Here is a 24892-nt window from a genome sequence, read left to right as displayed (position 1 = left end):
GAGTCTGGTGCAGCATTTCCTAATAATATTTCGTTACTGTTACCAGTGTGGGCGGCGCACCTAACGACGGCTTCCACAAAAGGTTGTGACAGTGTGGAAATGAGTGTGTCTAAAAGTGCGGCCTGTTGTACTGGGGAACGGTCTGCTCTGAGGAACCCTCTTATTTTCCATTGTGACAACCCGGCATGCTCTGATGTAGTGACGTATGCCAAGTCTGAATAAATGGTCACTTAGCATCCTTGACATGCTTGTAGCGCCTCAGAGTGCCACGAGCTCCACTGCCTGGGCTGAATAGTGCATGGGTAACCTTCATCACGAACGTTTCTTATTCTCCCCCTTCGAAGCACACTTAACCCGCACCTGTATGTCTTTGTCCTGGTCAATTGTTGCTGACTCGTTAACAAATGGTACCCCCTGCCCCCTCCTCTAGTGGATTGTCCTCTGCTTTGGGGATGTCTACTTCATCTTCGTATGTGGCGCAGTTGTGTTGCTGCAAGTCCTCGTTTGTGCACACATCTAGTAGAAACGTGGCTGGATTTATGGTTTTGCATCGCACTGTGCATATTTGGGCTTGAGATAACAATCTCGTATGCCGATGCTCTCTGGGTTGTCAGGGTAGACTTAGATCTTTCCAAAATCACAAATACTGACGGCTCCACGTACAATGTCACTGAGCATCCCGTTACAATTATGGAGCTTTTCTCAATGGCGAATGCAGCTGCAGCAAGAGCTTGTTCACATGCAAACTGCCCTTGCAAAACTGAATCTAGTGGACAGCTGTAGTAGGCCAATGGCTTGTGGCCCATTGTGCTCTTCTGTTTTAGCACAGCAGTCATGAGTGTACCGTTTGAAAGTGGGAATATAGAGAGATATATATATATATAGAACTCTTGTGTGTAATGTGGGGTGGGGAGAACAGGGGCTGTGTACCATGTCTGCTGCCCATTCTAGTTTATGGTTGCCTTTTTGGCCTTCCATGAGACCCTGTAAGAGTCATCTCGTGTGGGCTGCGTAGTCCAGAATCCATGCCCTGCAGTAATTACACAACCCCAGGAATGTGCATGTCTTTTACTGTAACAGGTTTGGGTGTGGCGCGCACAGTTGCTGCTCTGTCTGATATTCATGTTCGGTCTGCTGAGATCAGCTGTCCTAAGTAGAGCACCTCAAGTTGGCAGTATTGGAGTTTGGTCTCGTCAACCTTGTACCCCTTGCCGGCCAAGAGTTGTAGCAGGGTAATGGGATCTTTACTGTCACTGCAGACCAGTAAGTCGTCCGTGTACTGGCTGACGGTGCTGGGCACATGCATGTTGCCTAAGTCTTAGTGTAATATTCTATTGAATATGCTTGGGCTCTCGCAATACCCTTGGGGCAAACAACTGTGCTCTTAGAGCTTCCCACCATGTGTAAATGCTGTGAGGTCCTGTGAGTCAGCTTGCAATGGTATTGAAAAGAATGTGTTGTGTAAATTAACCACTGTGAAGTGTGTTGCATCATTAGGGATACTGCAGAAAATGGTGGCAGGGTTCGGAGCTAGAGGAAATGCTTTCTGTACTACGTCATTAAGTGTGCCGAGATCCTGGATCATTCTCCAATTGATCTCCCACCCCCCTGTCGCTTTTTTGACAGGGTATATGGCAGTATTGCATGGTGAGTTAGGGGCACTATTATCCCCTGGTGTAGTAGAGCCTGTATAGTGTCTTTTATCCCCTCTTCTACCTCCCTTAATAATGGGTACTGTTTTACTCTGGGTAATACTGCTCCATTTTGTTTGTGTGATCTGCATTGGGGGACACTTTCTTTAGTAGCCCTACGTCATGCGAGTTGGTTGTCCACAATTGTACTGGCGTATACTCTTAAGTCGGCCTGGATGAAGGGAGGTGGCGTGACAATGGCCATTAAGGGGCACTGCACGCTTCTGTACTGCACCATGATCTTGCAGCGTATGCAGTTCTTGTATCTCCCCGTCATGGTCTTCAAAAAAGTTCTATATCTCACTTTTTGCGGAGTACAGTGGGGTCGATGCACAATACAGTACGCACTGGCACCCTTCGGTTTGTTTCAAGGACAACAACTCTTTTTGCAGATACAAACAACCTGTGTAAAATGTAGGGACAGTATTGTGCTTGCTACCATTTCTGGGGACACCACAGGGTGGAAAATGAAATTAGTCGGCACTCCAACAGTCTTTGGCGATTTGTGGTACTGCTTCTACAAACACTGCTATGCAATAGATGAACAAGTCTAGGTCAACAGGTATGCCTCACACTACGTCACGTGTTATGGCGTGTTATGAGCATCGCTCACATTGCGCACATTCCTCGTGTGGCGCAGACAATGCCATAATCGGTAAATGAGAGTGTCATGTTCAACTTGCTAAGCCGATCTCTGCTGAGCAAGTTGACAGGAGAGCTCTCGGAATGCAATAGGGGAGCTCATACTAACCCCCCCCCCCCCACACCTCTACATCCAAATCTCTAGTGTATGGAACCGTACCCCAGAGAATCCCTGGGTGTCGAGACGTTTGCCAGATAACGGGAAGTCCCCTTCACTGATGCATGATTTCCCGGAGCCCGAATCAACCATAAAAAATGTTTGCCATTTTTGCACCCACCAAGAGTTCCTCTTCTGGGTTGAGGGTCATCGACAGGACCAGACACGCAAGTGCTCTGTGGGCTGTCCTAGTCAGGATATGAGAAGTAGTTTCCTCCCACCACTGTAGCCCCTTGGAACGGGGCCACTGGGCACACCGTTGAAGGGGTTCGCGGTTCCTGCCTGCTGGAAGTTGTTGCGATGCGGTTATTGTTGCATCACCTGCTGTGGTTGTTGCTGTGGGCGGGGGTGGTATCTGCAGGGGCAACTGCATGTATGCTTGGTGTATTTCATAGGGTATGGAGGTGATTCTGGGAGTTGGTCCCTGTGGTGGCCCTTGAGGGGAGCATACCATAATTCTGTTGGCCATAAATGTACCCCAAACCCCTGTCTGCTTCTACATTCTCTTGAAGTGTCCCCACTTCCCCCAATTACAGCATTCCCGCATCCCTCCTCCGTGGGACCCATTCCTCCAAACACCCCCTCCCTGTGATCCTCTGACCCCACCTCTTCCTCATGGTTTTTCTCCTTGCCACTGTGGACCGTGGTATTGCGTGTCCTCGTCATTCTTCTGACCACACTGCGGCTATACTGGCGTTTGTGAAATTACGGGTGTACTCTGCCACTTCTCTTTGCTGGCGGTGACACTGACCCCTCCACAGCTTCTTTAACTAATTTGATCTGTACTAGTTTTGCTACCTCTGCCTGTCTCCCCTGAGTAGTTTGCTTCTCATGCGCTTTTATTTTTTCTTCTGCAGTGGTGTACTATTACACTCTGTATTTCAGGCCAGCCTTTGCTTCGATTCCCCACAATTTTGTCATGCCCATTCCTATCTGGGAGCCACAGAGAAAGTTCTGCAGATTTTCAATTTTGGATGCCCATTACCAATACAAGGTCCTGTCCTTTGAACACCATTGAGGCTGAATTCAGAACAGAGGAATGGTTTCCATTAGGCCCCATGCATGTCAAGGCACTCACTGGGTTTGCTTGCTTTACTGCTCCCCAGAAGCAGTGGTCCGGGCCAATGGGGTATCTTCTGGGTTGTCTTGCCCTGGGTCGTGGGACGAGGACGGGCTCCCCCCCCCCCCCTCTCCCTCCTTCTGTTCACTTTGGCCATAGAGCCGCTGGAAATCAAACTTCGGACAGACTCGGACTGGGCGGGATTCAAATGGCCGGGGGGCTTAGGGAGAGAAGACTGGACCTCACTCTATGCAGATGACATCCTAATCTACATGAGCAACCCTGATGTCTCCTGTCAAGTAGTGACTAGAATACTGTTGGAATACCAGGAGTACAGTGGGCTTAAGGTAAACCGACTGGAGTCGGTACTCTTTTTCGCTGCAGGGTAGGGGAGCGGAGGCTATCCCCTGGGGATGTCCTTATCCAGTCTCAGTCTCGGGATTAAAGTATCTGGGCATTCACGTGAGCCCGAGCCCAATGGACTTCCTTCAGCTTAACTTTAATCTGGTAATAGGCATATTATCTTCAGAAACCGTTAACTGGCAAGTTCTCCCGTTGACGCTGTTGTGCAAAGCAGTGCTTTTAAAATGCTGGCACTCTCTAGATTTCTTTGTGCTCCAGAATGCCCTGCTTTTTTTGGCACGATCGAGAACGCCCGAAGGGGCTGTGTTGGTGGCAGGGGGAACAGCCACTCATAGCTCTCAGAAGGCTGCAGCGCTCCATATGGGAAGGGGGCTGGGGTTGCCCTGTCTTCAGAGATGCTATTACTGGGCTGCGCAACTTGGGCTAGTGAACAATGGGCTACATGGGGACCCAAGACTTCCACGCGTAGTGATGGAGGATGGATGGGAGAGGGGTTACCAAAACAAGTGCTGTACAGGGACGGGACCAGGGACGGGACCCTCCCACTGATGATACCCCATACTCTGCAGGTATGGGCTGATGCACACCATGACGTAGGGTGGGGGAGACCAACACTGAACCAAGCCTGTGGAACAATAGGCATCTCCCTGAACTATGCAAAATGGGTCCCTTCAGAAACTGGGAGGTATCGGGGGTGGTAGAGCAGGCCAATGTGATGCAGGAGGGACAGCTCATCACTGCAGGGCACATTTGGGTTGATGGGGAGGGAACACTACAGACACATGCAGCTGGCTCACACCATTAGATCCTAATTCTCGCTCTGGGAGAAGTCCCCAAATGATCATTCCTAGATGTCAATGTTTTCCCTGAGCACATTGTCACCAAGGTTACATCGACACTAGATCGGGTGTTAATGGTATTTGGGCTGTCCCAACTCAGAGATGGGTGGGAGAGGGATGTTTGGCTCCTGAACCCAGAAGAATGGGTTGAGGTGCTAATCTTCCCACGGGGAGTCGTAATTGCTGCCAGGCTCTGCCTGATCAATACAAAGTATTGCATCAAGTATACTACTCGCGAACAGCACTGGCCCGCTGGGATGCAGCTGATCAAGACACCTGCCTGAAATGTGGGCTGACTGCTCCTTTTTCATATATTATGGGAGTGTGCACTTTCAGATTCCCCAGAATATTTGGACCTCTCTGCAGGTTAGCTGCTCTACTGGGGGTCTAGGGTTCCCTGTAATCCCAGGCTGGTAATACTCTGAATTTGGGGGGAAGCTGGGTTCACCAAGCACAAAAGGGTGTTCTTGTCCTTTGCATTGGGAATGGCAAAGAGGATTATCGTAGCACTATGGGGCTCAAGATTGCCCGCGGCTTAGCCGCTGGACTGCTGAAATTAACAGATGCATGTCCCACGAGAGGCGAGTATATAATGCATAGGGTTGTTCCCAGTGCTTCTGATTAGGTTTTTGCTGTGAGTATTTTACTCCCAGCTCTTAGAATTGGAGAATAAGTACAGTTTCAAGAGTAAAAAGGAGTTTCCTCCTTCGCAAGAGTAGAAATGTTTCTGACAAGTATCCAATTTGTGTGTAAAATTAAAACTGTTAGAAAACATTAGTGACAAAACTAGTCAATGCGTACTACCTAGCTTCATCTTCGTTATACTTGGACACCAAACCTCTTTTAAGAACTACTACAGATGCAGCTAGCTACATCATAAAGTCCCTCTCTACCAGCATCACTTCTCTGCCTCTCAAGCCTACTGTTGTCTGGCACTACCTGCTTGATATCCACTTCGTTTTTTGTCCATCTCTCCTTCCCTTTGCTACTGCTTCCCCTGTCTGTTTCTGATGTTCTGCCTCTCACTCATAGTGTTGCTATGCCACATTTTGAGGTATGTTGCTCTCACTCTGCCTCCCTCATCACTACATTCTATTATTTCCATTTCCCTTCCTACATTGTGCTGTACCAGTTGATATAACTCCTCTTCTTCTCATGGCATTATTCTGGCTATATCCGTTTTTTCATTTTCTCTGCTGTGGTTGCTACTCCTTTTGATTATCTTTCTTGCACTGCCTCTTATGTTATTGACCTGCCTTTCTCTAATCTGGATTTTCAAATGGATTGTGTCCTCTCACCTATTCCTCATCTTTGATATATAATACGTCGATGGCTTTGACTCAGAGTCCCTCGAAGGCCTCCTTCCTGAGGGTGTCAACAAAGGCATATATAGCATGCGCACCGCCCATTGGCTTCCATTCCACTTTTCCGCGACCGCTTTAACTTCGAGAGATATGGCATGCTTCACTTTCGTGACTACTTCCTTATTTCGAAAAATCAAAATGTTTTCTTCGACACCGACCACCCCGAAGACCGGGTTCAAAAAGTGTCGGGATTGTGGGTCGAAAATGTCTTTGGGGCAGACCATAACACCTCGGACTGCTCCAGTGCCAGTCTGACGGGAAAGGCCTTGAAGAAACCTAAGGGGAAGTTAAAGGTAGGTCGAATTCCTAAATCTCCTACTCGGACCAAGAAACCGACCAACGAGTCGAGAGGTGACTCTCCTCGCAGTAAGGAGACCAAACTGCAGAGATCGTGGAGTGGCTCCCACCACTCTTCTTCGTCAAAGAAGTCGAAGAGAAAGCACCGTAGGTTACCTTCATCGGACGCTTCACCCAAGGGGGTTTCTCACCACACCAAAAAGTTCAAATATTTGAAAAACAAAAGCCTTGAAGCCATGCTCCTACCGCGCCTTCGAAAGAAGCCGGGCAGGAAAGGGCTTGACCTAAATCTTGCATGCCCTTGAGCCCAGGACGAATGCCTGACCCGCATTGCGAGCCGTCGAGGCCTTGATCCCATGAAGTCTCATTGAAGGATCGGTCGAGACGGAAACATAAGTCGAGGTTGAGGTAGTCGACGCGATCAACACCTTCGCCAGCTGCACCTTTGATGCCAGCCAAATCCTCAATGTTCACATTGACGCTGAAGGCATCAACGCCAGCTGCACCATCATTGCCAGCTGCACCATAGACGCTGAGCCCCCCAGTAAAATCTATGGCACCAATGAAGAAAGTTTCAGCGTCAAACCCATTATTTGCAAAATCCCTAATTCCTGAGAACCTATGTACCACTACCCAGGAAAGACTATTTTAAGTCTTTCTTCCATTTATGAAGAGAATGAGCAGTCTGATGTAGAGGTTCCATTTAGCCTTCAATTTGGTATGCCAAATGTACCTGAGTTTTATTGCTGAGGATTCAAGGTTGAGGAACCTCTTTGACAACCTACAGACTGCAAGTGGGGTTGATACCTCATCTGAGTTGTAATTTGGGAGACCAGAGGCTGGGGAGCATGCAGATGTGTCCTACAGACCACTCATGTCAAGGTAGTGGACTACATGGGGTGAAGTCGACCTCCATTGCCATTTCAACAAGATGATCTAACCGACATCTTAAATAAGGGTCTCTGGTCAGATCCATTATTACCATTTCATGTTGCTTTGCAGAAAAGGGTGGCAACTAATTGGGAAACACCGGAAACCAATCTGGCAGTAAATAAGAACTTGACCAAAACGTACCGCCCTTCCAGTAGTGACCCTGACTACCTGTCGAAATACCCCACTTCAGAGAGTCTGGTGGTGCAGGCAGCTACTGCAACATCTAACCAAGCGGCTTACCTTACCATCCCTCCAGATAGGGACAACAAACTAGTAGATGGATGGGCAAGGAAGGTATTTTCCACAAGGAGTATGGCAGTCTAATCTGCCAACTCCACATGTCCCCTTGCAAAATGTACATTCACTGTATGGGACTGCACAGAGCACATTCCCGAGGGGCATGAAAGAGACCGGTTCTTATCCATAGTTTTTATTTTTTTATACAATCAACAGATCCAGCATTACTTGTCATAATTCTTTAGCATCAGGTACATATCGTTAAGTATTTACTGCTTACCCCTTACCCACCCCCCAACTTGAGCCTACTCCACTTCGCACTCTGCTTTTTCACTTCCTAGGGGTACCTCCCCATCCGTGTTCTCAGAAGTTTCATGATTGATTGGGCAGTCCTGGCCAGACCCCGACAGTGTGGCCACTAGGTGTTTCCAGGCCGTCTGGTTTCTGCTTCCTCCTCCCCTCCCCTGCTGGCTGCTTCATTCCACACTGCCGTTTCGGCTTCGGTCCATTTCTGGAGATCATTCCACCAAACCTCTACCTTCGGTCTGTTGCATGCTTTCCACCCCATGGCAATTCTGCGCTTGGCAAATATATAAGCCAAGTCCTTAAGTTTGCTCCCATGTTTCAATTGACGCGGTATAGGGAACCCCCCCCCCTACCATGCATGCCCAAACTGATTAAACGTGTAGCTTGATCCCTTTCTCATTTAATCGGTGGGCTACTTCTCCTCAGAACCTCCCAATTTCTGGACATGCCCAAAACTTGTGGATCAGCCCAGCTTTTTCTTCCCCACATTTGGGGCATGTTTGTCATTCAGCGCTCTTGAACCGAGCTATCTTCTGGGGAGGTCATGTATGCCCTGTCGGTTACATATAGCTGCATTTGTGTAGCCTCGCATTCCTAGACACTTTTCTGTGATACCCTTGCACCCGCTCCCATAACCCGTCATTCATGAGTTCCCCTGCTTCCTCTTCCCAATCACATCTTAACTGGGCCACTTCCTTTGCCACCCTGGACATCAGCAGCTCATAGATTTGGGAAACCTCATGCCCTCCCTCTGCGACATCATACATTGTTTCAATGGCCGCGTCAGGTTGATCTTCCAGCATTATTTCAGACCATGTCTCTCACCCACCGTACCAGTCTGGTATAAGTAATGTACTGCCCTATGTGTAAACCTGTTTCTTCTACCAGCACCTCGAATGCCTTTACTTCCCCCTCTTGCCATATGTCTCCCATTGTTGCAATTCCCCAGGTTCCCAATGCCTACGAATTCTCTTCCTCCGTTGCATGTCTCCTCCGGTCAATGCCACTAACTGCACTTGTGGAGAACACAGGGTTGGGTTTTCCATGGCTTGATAAGCCTTGCGCCATATCTTCCATCTCAATTCCAACATCCCCGGACGCCCTTTTAGCTCTGGTTTGGGCAGCCATATCAATTCTTACAAGAAAAATGGGGCACACTCAGATCTCAACAGTCTGGGCTCTGATGTTGAGTCTTCCGTTAACCATTTAGCCACGTATTGCAGTTGACTGGCCAAATGATGGATCTCAAAGTAGGCAGTTTTATACCCCCTTTGTCGTACGTGTTCTGTAATTTCCATAGGGCTATTCTGTTCCTAGTTCCATGCCAGATGAAGCCCCTGCATATGCTCTGGAGTCTGACAAAGAAACGGTAGGCTATCATGTATGGTATGTTCCCAAAAGAATGTAGTAGCCTAGGCAATATGCCCAACTTCACCAGCACCCCCTCCCCCTCCCTATCCTGGCCAAGGGGAGCTTGATCCAGAACCTCAAGCTGTTCTCAATGTTTGCTACCGCTTTCTCAGTGTTATGTTTTATATTCTGCTTCCACCGTGTGATAGATGTCAATCCCCAGGTATCTAAAAGTATTGGTCTCCTGGGGTATTTGCCAAACTGGCAGTTGTTCACGCGGGACCCCTATATACCTCCGTAGGGGGAATATACACGATTTCCTAGGATTAACTGCAATACCAGAGAGCAACGCAAATCGCTCCATTACTTCTAGGATGTATTGCAGATTTTCCTCAGGGTACCTCAAGAATAACATGTCATCTGCGTATAATTAAATCAAGTGTGGTCCCCCTTTTGTGTAGATACCCACTTCCTCGTATTGTTGCCTCAGGTATATCGCCAGGGGTTCCAGTGCTAGAATGTGCAGCATCAGGGACCAAGGGCATCCCTGTCAGGTGCCTCTACTGAGTTGCCACCTCTCCAAGATGATCGCTCCCGTCTTGACTCTGGCGAACAGTGAACTGTATAGTAATTTCACTCATTTCAGATACCCGGGTCCCATCCATATTCTTTTAGGGCTGCCATCAGCCAAGGCCATTTGACGGAGTCAAAGGCCTTCACTCCATCCAGTGATACAATTGCAATCTCGCACGAATCTCCTGTGCTCTGACCCGTGGAGCTGTCTGAGGTTATCGGATATGCTTCTGTGCGGGACATATCCGGTCTGATCGGGATGTATCAATCTGCTTATGACCTGTCTCATTCTATTTCCCAACACTACCATGAGTATCTTGCTGTCCTGATTCAGCATCGACAACGGTCTGTACGACCCACAGTCCGTGCTTGGCTTATTAGGTTTGGGGAGTGGGATAATGATCGCCTCTCAGGGATTCTGCCAATATCCCTGTTTCAAATGCTACATTTAACATTGCCAGCAGTGGGGGGGAACACTTCTTTCTTGTACATTTTGTAGGACTCACTGTGGAGGCCATCTGCTCCTGGGGTCTTACTGGTGGGTAGTTGCTCAACCACCGCTTCTAGTTCTTCCAATATAATTGGGGCATCTAGGTCCTCTCGCTCTTCAGCACTTAATTTTGGTAAACCAATATCCTCTAGTGTTTCCACTATCTCGCTCCCTTCACCCCCTCCTACGTCTCCATACAATCGTTTATAGAATTCGAGGAACTCTCCGTGCACGCCCTCTTGGTTATCCAATATTTGTCCGCTCCTCCACTTTACTGCTCTGATTGTTGATCTGGGGGGGGTCTCACTTTTATACAACCATGCAGCAGTCTCCCCGGCTTGTCTCCCCCAGCGTGCTGCCTCTGTGTATTTCTTATAGTTTTAAGTTGCATAATCTCTCCCAGTGCCCTACACTGTCCTGCTGCAATTGGTTTATGGTTTCAGCATCCTCCCGGGAGTTACCCCCTCTACCCAAAACTGTCTTGAGTTTTGCCTCTGCCTTCTGCAGCTCCTGTATTATGCCTCCATGCAGGCCTTTAGATTTGGCTATTGCTGATCCGCTCATCACCACCTTAAATGCTTCCCATAGAGTGCCGGCCGATTGAACACTCCGTCTTATTTTCGGAGTATTCTACAATGTCTTCTCTCAGGTTCTCCCTTAACACTCTTTCATTGCTTCAGCTCCGAGTCGCCACGCTGGGATCCTAGCTCTAGGAGGCACATCCTGCCATGCTCAAGACCAATGGCGAGTGGTCCTTGAGAACCCTTGCTTTGTATTCTGATCGCACAATTTCTCCCGTCATCTCCTGCGAGGTGAACATATAGTCTACCCGTGTGTACAGATTTTGTGGGGCCGAGTAATGAGTAATGTCCATCGTGTGGGTGGTGTAGCCTCCACATATCCTCCAGCCAAAGGTCTCCCAACAGGGGCTTTAGAGTTTTGGCAGCGGGGTGGGTTTGTCCAATTTCCTGTCGGACCTGTCTACCCTTGGGTCCAACGTGCAGTTAGTCGCCTCCCCATATAATCGCACCCCCCAGGTACGGGCTCATTTTACCATATAGGGTCTTGAAATAAGCCACTGTGTCTTGGTTCGGGGCATATGTATTGATAATGCATATTTCTCTGTTTTCTATCAATCCCCGTATTGCCACCATCCTCCCATCTGCCTTCACTGTGGTCTGTAGCAACTGGAAAGGGACATGTGTTGCCACCCAAGTGATCACCCCTCTGGCATAAGGCGAGTACCTTGCACCTATGATGGTCACCTTCCATTTCCTCTGTATCACCTTGTTTTTCTTTCGTGAGATGTTTCCTCTATTAGGACAATACCTATTCTCTGCCTCCTTAAGTACATCATAATCTTGTTCCTCTTCAGGTAACTATTGAGCCCCCTGACATTCCAGGTTAATATCTTAAATTCGAAGGGATTGTGTCCTCCGACGTATTCCTTATCTTTGATAATACGTTTCCAGCTTGCTGGCCTCGTAAATTTTTTCTGTAGAGGGTGCTGCGCGTCGACGTCCGCCAAGTCGATGTCCCTCGACGGCCACCGTATCGGCGCTGACATCGCCATGCCCATAAAAAGCCACGCTCGGCGTCCGTTGCTCAGTTCCGTTTTTCCGCGCTTCGTGGGGCCTCGGAACATCGTTGCTCAGTTCAGTCAGATAATTATTTAATCTACATCTACTCGAAATATACCAACTCGTTCTCGATGGCATCTTCATCGGAACCGACAATGCTGCGATCCGGCTTCAAAAAATGTCGAGACTGCAGTAAAAAAAAATGTCTAATGGATCCACACAGGATCTGCTTGTGGTGCTTGGGAGCTGAGCACCATTGTTCGGAGTGTGAGGACTGCATGTCCATGACGGCGAAAGCCTTGAAGGAGCGCAAGGGGAAGCTCGAGAGAGGTAAGTCAGTCAAAACCTCGAAAGTTTTTTCAGCCGAGGCATTCGTCTCCTTGGCGTCAAACATTCCCATTCTAGATCTCGAAGTAGCTCCCACCATTCGTCGAGATCAAGACACTCAAAGAAGAGACGTCGAAGATCCCCTTCCTCGTCTTCTGTTTCCCCAGAAAGGGTCTCCTGCCCCACAAAACACAGCGCTCAGGCTGAGTGGGAGGAATTCAGGAAGAAAATGTGAAGCGTCTTCGAGAAAGCAGCCTCGTCCCCCCTCGAAGACAGCTGAGGGTGATACCCCAGGTGAAAACCCCAAAAAAAATCAAAATGCCGTGAGTCGCAGCACCCGGCGAAACATTCCACCCGAGAGCGCCACTGGCCATCGGGTAAGAAGGCACCGTCTTCGACGATTCCTTCGCATGGATCGACGCCGTTGTCGAAGGGTTCTTCGACGCATCGGTCCATCGACTTGACGCCATAGTCTACGCCGACATCGACGCCGATGAAGGAGAAAACCACGGTTACTCCACAGCCAACGGCGATTCCAAAAGAGCCTCCGGCACGACGCTGAGACCGTCGAGGTCCTTGAGTAGGATCCCGATCCTCTCGAGTTCTTCGAGGCCTCTTCCGGTTTTCTCGACGCGGTTTTCGGCGCCTTCGAAGCCTGTCACTTCGGCGTCGACGACATCAACGTTTTCTCACCCAGTAATGACAAATTTGGCTCCTTCTGCCTTAGAAATGGGTTTTATACCATTTCAGAGGTCCGAGTACCCTGGATTATCTTCAATTTATGAAGAAGGGGAAGATTCTGACCAGGAAACCTTCGAGTTGCAGAGGACCACACTACCTGTTTCAGAGGATTTCACTGGGGGTGTGGCCTAGGGCTCATGGATTAAAGACGTGCTTAGCCTGGCCTCCCGTCTTGATCCTTTATACGATCCTGCGTCGTCGAGGCAAGAAACGTTAATACATAAATATCACCACAACAAAGGAGAAGCGACTCTGCACAGAATCACCGCCAATTTGGAGAAAATCGGAGCCTGCAATCCCCGGAAAGCGACCTCTGAACAGGGGCCCCCCGGACTGACAAAATGGCGGGCATGGGCGCGAACCTCTTGTGAAGACGGGGAACCACAGCGGCCTGCTCCTCCTCCCTGTGCCTGCCCTGTTATAAGCCTGCGTGTGATCCGACATCAAGCGCGGCCGGTTAGGCGGAGCTGTGGGCTGGCTAAAGTGCCGTGTGTGAGTCGCTGCGCACCCGGCAACGGAGAAAGATCAAAGCGTACTAAACCTGAACGGGGCATTGGCTCCCTCTCCCCTGCCTGAAAGGGCGTGCACCGGAGCCCGCTCCTCGTGGATAGCTGAGGGGGTGGTGCCTGTCGGGGGCACCGGGTGGCCTGCTGAAGCCGCAGATCTGGGCGGTATCCAGTTGGGGGCAAATAAGTAGCAGGCGGTGCGCATCCACTTGGGCTGGTCACCGCGCCCGTGGCCTATGTGGCGGCCTGGCCCCACTGCCTGCAGTCACTGAGCAACAGCCCACGGCAGCGGCGACATGGAGGCCCAGTGGCAAGCTGGGCTTGCGAAGGCCCGATCCCACCGAGCGTTGGAAGGAGGTGAAACAGTCAGCACACCGTGGATCGCTGTCTCCCCAGACACACAGGAGCGAATGTAGGCTGCCAAAACGACAGACTGAAAGGTGAGGCCCAGCACGGCATCCTCCCGCTGTGAATCAAGCACACCCCGGTCCTGCACTGCTGGTTGCCAAGATCTCCCCACCCACGGGGCAAGTGTGTGGGTGTTTGAACTCCTGAACTGGGAACGCCTTTCCCTGCTTGAACGCAGAAAGTTCCAAGGCACCTTTGAGGGGCACCCACAATACCCGTGGAAGCTCCCTCCTGGGCACCGCTTGCGCAATCCAGCCACTGCGCTGCCGGCGTCCTGCGAATCGGCTTTCTGCTCTGGGAGTCCTCCTGGCCCACGGAGAGCTACGGGTCCATGGCCTGGTGCGCTGTGGATTAACGTGCGCCTTACCACACGACTTGAAGACGCAGACCCCCCCGGGCGAGCAGCCGGTGATCATCATGCCCTTTCTCTTGGCGGAGTTGTGAGCCTGAATCCTCACTCTCTTAGGCTCTCAGGTGACGGAAATACTGTTTTCGCAGTGGAAGGCTTGCTCCTATAACATGGAATGGTGGGAGCATAAAGTGCCATTGAGGACTACCTTACGCCATACTGACCGGGGTTTTAACCGCTGGCATCACTCACGCAACGAGGGGCAAATGTCTAACTCACGGAACAAGAATAAAGGGGCAACAATCATGGATTCCTTCTCGGGGGCGAAAACCAAATAGCCCCTCCAACATGAGATCCCTACGTAGACGGAACCTCCCACTCCCGTGGAAGACCCCAGCAACGCTCAGGTGCTACAAGCTATAGCAACACTCCAAATATTCATGGAGACCAAGATAGATGAACTGAAAGTTGATATGCAGCTCATTTGTCAAGATGCCCGCAACCTGACAGAGAGGGTAAGCAAGCTAGAAGTCAACCTGCAAGATACCAGACACTGCCACAGACTTGAAAGTTAAAGTCAACGCGCTTGAGAAAAAGGTGGCTCACCTGGAGGCGAGATCGGAGGAGGCAGAAGGCAGGGCCCGTTGCAGCAATATTCGAATCCTTGGCATTCTGGAGGAGATGGAAGGCACCAACCCAACGGAATTTGTTGAGTCCTTGATACTACAGGAGGTAGGGGCCAGCAAACTCACGCAGGGATTCTCAGTTGAGGGGGCACACGGCTCCCTACAAAAAAGACCCCTACCAGGATCACACCCACGCCCAATGATTGCGAAGATACTAAATTTCCGCGACAGGGAAGCAATACTTAAGTTCTCCAGAGAGGGAGGGGAGATCAAGCGGAACGGCTCTCGGATAGTCATGTATCCCGACTATACTCCTAATGTGCAACGAGCTAGAAATTCCTTTATACCAGTTAAAGCCTGTCTACGCAAGCTCAACCTCCAAGTATATGCTTATATATCCCTCGTGCCTCAAGGTCCTCTATAATGGGAAAGTGGTCTTCATGGACTCCCCAGCTGCAGCCGTCATGTGGCTGGAGCACAACAACCTGGCTGAGGGTGACGACCAGGCCTCAGCAGCAAAGGATCTATGCAGAAATCATGACCGCCGAGAATGAAATTTCACTATCACAATACCTAGCCACTAGTCTCAGAGGTGACCCTCCTTGAAGAGGCAAATATGATACGTCGGATGGGAGCCCGGCAGCCACATATGGATACCACCACGTAGGCAAAATGCCTACACACCACCCGAACCGGAAGCTCTGGAGAGAACTGGAGGGCTCGGGAGCTCCCGAGCGTTGAGTTCGAATCAACTGCTGGGGGCAGTTTACTGTTATTCTTTTTGGTTAAATCACTCTACGTGATGGAAGTTGAAATAGTTGGTAAGTTTCCGAGGGATATAGTGCAATCGACGGGCTGGTGGGCGGCCAAGAAGGTCTTGACGGGTTGGAATCCACGACCTGGTGCTAACCTTGGTGCTCTCAACATACTCTAACTCGCCCATTGGAGGAGAGGACGCCCCCTGAATCCCCAGCGATGCCCAGATGGCTATGCACATTAGGATACTAACTTGGAATGTAAGGGGTCTGGGCACTTATATCCGCAGGAACAGGATTAAATCCTACCTGCAAAGGAAAAAGGTGGACATAGCCCTACTACAAGAGACTCACTGCACCACCAAAGCGGATGCAAAGCTCAAGGACCACTGGGGGGGGGACAGGGTTACGGTGCCACCTTTTCCAAATATGCTAGAGGGGTGTACACATGGTTTTATCCTCAGGCTCCGTTTCACCTAAGTAAGATGGAAAAAGACCCTGAGGGTAGATACCTGATCTTATGGGGAACCTTTGAACAGAGAGAAATTTGCATAGTGAACACGTACTTCCCGAACAATAGTATCCCAGCCCACTTACAACTGCTAGGCGCCACAATGTCGCAGTACCGAGATGGCTTCTTTTTATGGGGGAGGTGATTTTAATTGTGTCCACAACCCGAAGCTCGACAGGTCCTGGCACTCAACGAGCAGCCCCTCCGCTGCCACTATGTCCCTGAAGGCCATGGTCAGGGAAATGGACTTGACAGATGTATGGCGGGAACTACACCAAGACGAGAGGGCCTATTCATACTACTCCTCCACACGAGACTTGATTACTTCTTTATAAGCAGGGAGCATATGCCTCAAATTGGGGGCACACAATACCTAGGGAGAACTGCCTCTGATCACTCTCCACTTTTGCTGGACTGGAACCACAATAACCCCAGACCACCCATCCCCATGTGGAGGATGTCTGCGGAGTCCTTGAAAGACCCAACCTTCAAGGAGGAGCTCCAGGAGTCCATAGAGAACTATATAGAGGAAAACTCGGGTAGTGTTGAACAAGTCAGTATGTTATGGGACGCCTTAAAGGCGGTGACAAGAGGGGTGGCCATTGCGAAGGCTGGGGGCATCAGAAGAACATTACGGGGTGAACTGGAACAGAAAGAGCGGGAGATCCTACAGCTGGAAGCCGCCTCAGTTGACACCCCGAAGAGGGAGGAAGATCTCAGATCTCTCAGGGAGGACTGCTCTGGGGCGTGGAGCAGACTAGCCAAGTTCGATTTTAGCGTTAGAACAAACAGAACACACGCAGAGGCTGATAAACCTGGCTGGCTGCTAGCTTGGCTCTGCAAAAGGAAGCACCCTAGGCATACAACACTGCAGGATGAACAGGGCACGGAACATAGAACCCAACAGGGCATCAACGATACCTTTAAGTGTTTATACGCACAACTATACTCCCACACGGACAGAGTCCCACTAGAACAAATATTAGACACCCTGGGGGAAATGGGCCTGCCCAAACTGTCACCCGCACAGTCTGAAACTCTAGACTTCGATATCACACCTGAAGACATAACCGAGGCCATTAGATCCCTAGCTACATGTAAGAGCCCCGGATGCGACGGGCTCCCCTCCCCCCGAATTTTACAAGGCATTCGAACCCTCCCTAACACCCTTATTACATCTAGTCTTCTCAGAGTCCTATGAAAGGGGCATCCTACCGGATAGCATGAGAGAAACACTAATGGTTCCGATGCTCAAACCCAATAAACCTCCTAATAAGTGTGACTCCTATCGCCCGCTTGCCATGCTTAACTATGACGTTAAAATATTAACCACAATCCTGGCAAAGCGGCTAGCCAGAGTGATAGGAGATATAGTGCATGAAGACCAAAATGGTTTCATACCTGGTCGCAATACGTCCCTAAACTTATGCAGGCTTCTGCACGTAAGGACCCTCGGGTAGGCTTACGGGCCCCTTCTACTAGGGGTGTGGCTGCCTCTACTGCTCTACAGAGGGGTGTTCCCATTCGTAATATTTGTGAAGCAGCCCCATGGACCTCTGTCCATACTTTTGTAAAACACTACTCCCTGCATTCTATCCATGGGCAAGATTTGGCCTTTGGTAAGGTGGTCCACTATTCTGCAATTTGATTGGGCATTCTAAAATTCTAACTTCTTTTCCCACTTCCATACGTTGGTACTGATTTGGGAGTCTGTCCGACATATGGAATACGTCGGAGGACACAATCCCCCTCGAAGAACAAGTTACTTTCTTACCTGGTAACGTTCTTTCGATGGGATGTTCCTCCGACGTATTCCACATCGAACCCTCCCAGCCTGTCCCTCTACAGAATTTCTTATGCGATTGCAGCTTTTGTTTCCACAAGGCTTTCTGTAGTCATTCTGGCAGATGTTTGGTGCCACACGTTCTGGGAAAAAAACTACAACTGAGGCAATGGGCGTCGTGCATCCTACATATAACATCCGGTGACGTCTGCTCTCGACAGCGGCCCTCGAGGGACAGCGTATCGACGTCATTGATGTAGGACCCCGACGCTGAAATATTTCGAAGCAGCACAGCTGTGGACATTACTGTCAGAGATATGGAATAAGTCGGAGGTACATCCCATCGAAAGAACGTTACCAGGTAAGAAAGTAACTTGTTCTTCTCCTTAACATAGGCAGTTTTCCAATCAAAGGGGCATGGCTTCCTTCCCCTGGATTTCACATTCAAGGGGTTCTCTTCCTAAGCTTGGCTTTCAAAATGTATTCAAATTCCAGTCCAGGGGGGTATGTTTACCTTCCCTTGGATTTCACACACCTTGGAGGTTGTCTTTCCTCTTTTTGACTCTCAGCGCTTATTCGCAATTGGGTGCTGTTCGAGGCTTTCAGTCACATTGCCTGGTGTACTCTCATGCCAGCGCTTTCACAGTGTTCACATTATGATTGGATGTGGGTCCCAAACTCGCAGGTTGCCTGGTTTACTCTTCTGCTAAGACTTCTTCCACATGTAACAGTCTGCCTAATTCAGACCCTGGGTCTTCGACACCACTTCATACATGTCATTCTGTAATGCACTAGTGACCCTGCTCCCTTGCTCAGGTTCGCCCTTTAATTATCACGCTTTCCTTGGTATGCAGTGATTGCTGCGAAGCACCCCGGTGTCCCATTTTCCCTCTGGGCTTACTGGTCTCTTGTGGCGGCTTTGCCGTTCTCTGCATTCTTTGGTTTCTCCAGCGGAGCACCTCCTCCTTTCGTTGGCCTTCCGTCAGCTCTCCGCTACCTGCTCTACCATGGCCTTCAGACGCTGTGGAGAGAAGGCCTGCGTGTAGCATACCTTCAACCGCTGAGCTCATGGCAGCGCCGGTTGGAGCTTTTCTGCTCCCTGCTATAGCTGGCTTCGTCCTCCTTTCCCGACCAGCGTCTGGTATAGTGGTTCTCCATCTTCCTTGCAGTGGCATCATTTTAAATGTCCTGGCCCCTATCTGATCCATCCAACCACTAGAACGTGCCTCTAGTTCTGCAGCTTCAGCATTCTGTATTGCTCTCGTGCTTTTCCTTGTTGAAGTGCTTTTACAAAAAGTATAGGAAAGAGCCCTACTGTCGGTTCAAAGTGGATGGACTGGATCTAAGTCACAACAACCCATAGAGGTTTGGGAATGCAAGGGGTTGGTGTTATACCCTGAGTGGGGAGGGGATACCATGTTCTCCAGCATGGGGACTGGCATGGATTCACATGCTCATGAATATTCCCCGTCAGGCCAGGAATCCTCGGTAAAGGAAAAAATCAGTATCCGTTTTGTTTCTGATCTGTCTTTCTTAGTAGTAACCAATCACTGATCTCTGGGTCATACTGCCCCCAGCCAATGACTGCCCTCTCTCTAAGCCCCGCCTCTGGCAGCCATCCTCAAATTTTTACCGCACGGTCAAGTGTTGGGAGTCCTCGTGCTTTAGCTCTCGAGTTTTTTGCTGCGTTTTCGCGCTTTTTCAGGAGATTTTCTCATTTTTTCGGTTTAATCCAGCCTCAAGCTCCACCGTTTCTACTTCCGACAACGGGGACCCGTTTCGGAATTCTCCTACGCCTCTCAAGGGTGAAGTTTTCATCGAGTTTACACTTCTTGGAGGATTCTGGAAGATCTGCGGCCTACCTCAACAGACATGGCCCAGGACAAGGGAAGCTCGACGCCCAGATCCAAGCTGTTCAGGTGCTGCCCTGGATGCGGATTGCAAAACGTTTTCAAGGAGGACGAGCATTCACGATGTGTCTACTGCCTTCATGAGGACAAGACGCACGTGGAGAAGGACTGTGCGTTCTGCAAGAACCTTTCGGAACGGACCAAACAAGATTGTCGTTCCCGCCTGGCTGGAGAAGGGCACAGCAGGTGAGGAGGTGAAGAAAAAGTCTGAGCGGGCTTCGAAGTCCTGTGATGGTGCCCCGGCGACCGGGGCCCAACAGAAGGCCAAGCACCGCGAGTCCGCGGGCACCGGGAGCGCTGAAAGGTCGGGCTCTTCGGCTGCCAGGCAGGGCGCTACTTCCCCGGCACGTTCGACCACGAGCCAGCGCTCTGGTTCGGGGAAGAGGAAGTCCGAGAACCCAGGTAACCGCTGGAGCGGACCCGGTCAATCTCTAAGGGGGAGCGAGGCGCTGACCCTCCCCACAAGGCAAAGGCCCAGGACTCACCTAAGGTGGGGAGGGCTTTGATCCAGACGGCAAAGGCCTCTATCGAAGTGGTCGCTGCAACCCTCGCAAAGCCGGCTGAGACTGCGCCAGTGGAAACGGCCTCTGGGCCCAGAATATCCCTGCAACCGTGGGGGAAATCCTCTTTCCAGTCCATCGTTAAGACCCCTGTGAAGTCCCCGGCGGAAAAAGAGGGGCGGGGGGCCGGTGGCAATTACAGACTCTGAATCAGCCTCTGAGGAGGAGCTGGTGGAAACCGAGAAGGGCCTCAACGAGAGGTTCATAGGCCTCAAAGAGAGGTTCGAGAAGGTTCAATCCCAGGGGGCAGTCCCTGCTGACGTGATCGACGAAGAGGGCCCAGTGGAGCGGCCATCCCTTCCGTCGCAGCCATTACCCGAGCCCCAGGATAGCTCGGCGGCCATTTTGTTGGCAATACAATCCTTATGTGCCGAGATGAGGACGAGATTACCACGGACCTTGACGGAGGATCCAGAACCAGGCCCATCGGGAAGCCCTCCGAACAAGCAGAGGAGAGTCCACCCCGCTCCGCCCTTCTTGCCTGCTAGACCTGTGGACCCCTCATCCCCCTCGCCGGACCCTAGAGAGGATACGGCGATGGATACAGCGACGGGGACGGACAATGACGGCGATGACGTCCCGTCATCAGCTCCCCCCTCTCCCCCCACGGGCTTCTCCAGCCGACAAAATTGGCTCTTTCCACGCCATGATAACCAGGGCATCTGAGCTCTTCCAGCTCTGCCCTGAAGAACAAAAAAAGAAGGGTTTCTGTACCAACGACGAGAGGCCAAGAGGAAGACGGTCCTCGCGGTGCCTTTGCTGGACGACATCTAGGACGAGGGGCTTGCTGACCTCAAGAACCCTTCCACGACACCCGCCAAGAGGGACGGGTACGAGAAGTACCGAGTCCCTGATGCCGCCCCCTTGTGCCTCAGGGCCCAGCCCACGCCGGACTGTCGTCTCGGCAGCGGCAAAGAAGAAGGCAGCGGGTGCGGCGGCTTCAACTTCCACTTCCCCGCCGGACAGCGAGGGCAAGAAGTTGGATTCCATGGGACGGCGAGTCATCTCGTCGTCGGCGACGACGATTAAGGCGGCCAATGCCTTAGCAATCGTGGCTCGCTACGACAGGGAGCTCTGGTTCAAGATAGCTCCCCTGCTAGACTTCCAACCTGACGACAAGAGGGCGGAGGCCCTAGAAATTCTGCAGGAAGGCGAGGTGGCGTCGGATCATGCCATAACGGTGGCAACGGACATTGCCGATACCGGATTTCGCCAACTGGGCAACAGAGTTTGCCTCCGATGAGGATGGCTCAAGGCGACAGACTTTCGCCAGGACGTCCAGACCAGAGTGTTGGACATGCCGTTCCACGGCAACAACCTTTTTGGTAAGGCGGTGGACGAGTCTCTACAGGCCATCAAGACCGACTCGGAGATGGCCCGTGCCCTAGGGGTGCTTCAACAGCGACGGCCCTTTCGGGGCTCCGGAGGCAGACAGGGTGCTTCCAAAGGATCCAGCGGTGGCTCCTCCACTTACCGCCAGGCGGCCCGTTCCTCTTCCCAGGACGCCTACAGAGGTCACGGCAAGCAGTGGGGAATCCCGCCGTCGTCACCAAGGAGGCAAGGCCGCCTCCAAGCAAGACTGACCTGGCCGTGTTGTCGGGCCCCCACCGAAGCACCTTGGTGGGAGGCCGGCTGACTAAGTTCGTCAGTGTGTGGGAGTCCATCTCCACCGACCGTTGGTTTTGGACACCCTGGCCAACGGGCACTTGCTGGAATTCCAAAAGAAGTGCCCTCGCATTCCTCCCGTGGCCAGGAAGGAGAATCTTGTCCCTCAACTGCTGTTGGAAGTAAGGGCCATGTTCAAGAAAGGTGCCATCGAGCTCGTCCCAGGAGGCTCCGGGGCTCCGGAGTGTACTCCAGGTACTTCCTCGTCAGAAAGAAGACGGGCGGTTGGCGCCCCATCCTGGACCTGCGTCTGTTAAACAAATACATCAAGGCGCAGAAATTCAGGATGGTCCCCCTCCAGCACGTGCTGGGACAGCTGGAGGAAGGCGATTTCCTATCATCGTTGGACCTGGAGGATGCTTACTTCCACATCCCCATTCTAAAAAGGCACAGGAAGTTCCTCAGGTTCATGGTTCAGGGACGCCACTACCAATTCAGGGCCCTACCGTTCGGATTAAAGTCGGCACCCAGGGTTTTCACCAAGTGCCTGGCACCAGTGGCGGCGTGGCTGCGCCTGCAGGGGATTCACATATACTCCTACCTGGACGACTGGCTAATCTGGGCAAGGACAAGGGAACTCGCCGTCGAACACACGGCGAGGACCGTCCGGTTGCTCACGGAGCTGGGGTTCGCCATCAACTACCCCAAATCCCACCTGGTTCCATCGCAAGTAGCACTGTTTCTGGGAGCGAAGCTCGATACAGTGGGGCAATTGGCCTTCCCTTCAGAGGAGAGGACCAAGACCATCCTGGGCAAGGTGCGGCACCTGTTAGCCACGGACGTGGCCAGGGTGAGGTCCATCAAGTCCCTTCTCGGGATGATGTCCTCATGCATCTATCTTGTACCACTTTGTAGACTTCGGATGCGTCCGCTACAGGAGTTCCTCGACGCCCGCTGGTTTCAGGCGACGGGCTGCTTTGAGGACAGGATCCCTCTCGACGAGGAGTTCCGTCGGGCGATCCTATGGTGGGGTCACCCGTGCTCACCTCACTACAGGTACGGACTTTCAAACCCCGGTGTTTCAGGAGACGGTGACGGACGCCTCTCTGGAGGGTTGGGGGGCCCACACCGGAGATCTCCATGCAAGAGGCCTTTGGCTCCCAGAGGAGAGGTCTCTCCACAACAACATTCTGGAGCTCCAAGCAGTGTTCTGGGCTCTCAAGTCGTTCCTTCCGTCCCTCAAGGACAAAGCGGTGAGGATCTTCACCGACGACACCACCATGAAGTTCTATATACGGAAGCAATGGGGCACCAGATCCCCAGCCCTAACCAAGGAGGCCCAGGATCTGTGGCACTGGGCCGTCGCCCAGGGGATGTTTCTGGTTCCCCTTCCACTTGGCAGGAATAAAAAACACCAGTGCCGACTCACTCAGCAGGGAGCTGCGCTCGTGCCACGAGTGGGAACTGTGCCAGTATCAAGTGGATCGGCTCTTCCAACGATGGGGCAAACCCCAGATCGACCTGTTTGCGACGGCGACGAACTCCAAGTGCCAGAGGTTCGCCAGCAGGTTCCCACAGCCGAGGAGCATGGGCAATGCTTTCTCGTTCCCCTGGGACGGCCTGTTTCTATACGCGTTGCCGTTGCTGCTCCGCCTCTTCAAACAGTTCAAGAAGTCCAGGTGCAGGATGATCCTCGGCGTGGCCAAGGCAGATCTGGTTCCCGGACCTTCTGGACTTGTCAACGTCCACACCGGTCAAGCTGCCGGCGGACGCGGATCTTCTCTCCAGAGAAGGAGGCGCCATTCTCCATCACGACCCACAGTCGCTGAACTTGCAGGCCTGGCTCCTGCAGCACTAGAGTTTGGAGGGTATGATAAACCGGCTGATTGCAGAGAGGTTCTTGCAAAGGCCAGGGCGTCCTCAACTCTCAAGTGTTACGGTCATAAATGAAAGAGGTTCTCTGTCTGGTGCTGTGCACAGAAGATTAAAGCCCCTGCAGATTACGGCCCCTCAAGTACTGCCGTACCTACTGTCGCTGGCCGAAGCTGGACTGGCTCACGTCTCCATCAAAATACATCTGGCTGCCATCTCCCGATATACCAGGACTACGGGACGGGCGTCCTTGTGGTCTCATCGCCTGGTGAAGGAATTTATGAAGGGACTATTCCGATCATTCCCGCCGGTGAAGGTTCCTGCCCCGGCGTGGGAGCTTAATGTGGTGCTGACCAGGCTCATGGGGGGGGGGGGCCCATTCGAGCCTATGTATTCGGCGCCTTTGAAGTTCCTGTCATGGAAGACTGCATTCCTCGTGGCCCTCCCCTCCGCACGACGAGTGGGAGAGATCCAGGCCCTATCTTGCAAGCCTCCATACTTGACTTTTCATGACACGAGGGTGGTGCTGAGGACGCACCCCTCCTTCATGCCCAAGGTGCAGTCGGACTTCCACCTCAACGAGCCCTTGGTGTTGCCAGTTTTCTTCCCGTCGCATTCGACGCCGGCCGAGAGGACTTTGCATTCGCTGGATGTAGCTAGAGCGCTGAAGTTCTACGTGGACCGCACAAGGAGTTTTCGGAAGACATCACAACTGTTTGTGAACATTGGGTCTGTGAATCAAGGGAAGGCTCTCTCGAAGACTTCCATTTTCAGGTGGCTCTCCGGCTGCATCATGCACTGGCACCGGTTGGCAAACCGACCGCTGCCCGGCCGTCCGAGAGCCCATTCGACCAGAGCGATCGCTGCTACCACGGCGTTCCTGTCTGGTGTGCCCCTGCTTGTCATCTGCAGGGCTGCTACGTGGAGGTCGACGCACACCTTCACAAGTATCTACTCCATCGATCGGGACTCCAGGGAGGAGTCCAGGGTCGGCCAAGCAGTGCTGCACAACCTGTTCGCCTAAGGTGAGCCTGGTGAGGAGGTAAGAAGTGCTTAA

General features: G+C 51.7%; 1 protein-coding gene across 6 annotated transcripts in view; it reads left to right on the top strand.

The window, feature by feature from the left end:
- The window catches only part of TDRKH (tudor and KH domain containing), a 2163439-nt gene that overhangs the window by 279806 nt on the left and 1858741 nt on the right, over window positions 1-24892 (top strand). The window lies entirely within an intron of this gene.

Source organism: Ambystoma mexicanum, chromosome 1p (genome assembly GCF_040938575.1).
Source record: "Ambystoma mexicanum isolate Mex_15411 chromosome 1p, UKY_AmexF1_1, whole genome shotgun sequence".
NCBI lineage: Eukaryota > Metazoa > Chordata > Amphibia > Caudata > Ambystomatidae > Ambystoma > Ambystoma mexicanum.
This window is presented reverse-complemented; position numbering and strand designations above follow the sequence as displayed.